Source organism: Nannospalax galili, unplaced genomic scaffold (assembly GCF_000622305.1).
Source record: "Nannospalax galili isolate Female #2095 unplaced genomic scaffold, S.galili_v1.0 scaffold335, whole genome shotgun sequence".
Classification (NCBI taxonomy): domain Eukaryota; kingdom Metazoa; phylum Chordata; class Mammalia; order Rodentia; family Spalacidae; genus Nannospalax; species Nannospalax galili.
In genome coordinates this window covers 3,269,336-3,269,898 of record NW_008337842.1, presented here as the reverse complement: position 1 = coordinate 3,269,898, position 563 = coordinate 3,269,336, and positions in this window count along the sequence as shown.

The following is a 563-nucleotide window of genomic DNA, read 5'->3' as shown; positions in this document are numbered from 1 at the left end:
TAGATGAAAGGATTAAGAAAAAAAAAACATCTTTTTCTTGTCTGCTAGAAACCCATCTCACTTTCAAGGACAGGCACCATCTTAAGGTGAAAAGATGGAAAAAAATGTACCAAGCGAATGGTACTAAGAAAAAAGCAGGTATTGCATTTCTGATATGTGATAAAATAGACTTTAAACTAAAACTAATCAGGAGATATAAAAAAAGGCCACTTCATTCTGATCAAAGGAACAATAAACCAAGAAGATATTACAATCATGAACACATATTCACCAAACTCTGGTGCACCCAACTTCATAAAAACAATACTACAGGACATTAAGACCCAGATTAATCCCAACTCATTAATAGTAGGGGACTCCAATACCCCACTGTCTCCATTAGATAGGTCAACAAGGCAGAGAGTTAACAGAGAAATATCTGAATTAAACAATACTATATATGAAATGGACCTAACAGACATCTATGAAGTATTCCACCCAAGAACCAAAGGACATATTTTCTATTCAGTACCCCATGAAACCTTCTCCAAAATCGACCATATACTGGGGCACAAAACAAACTT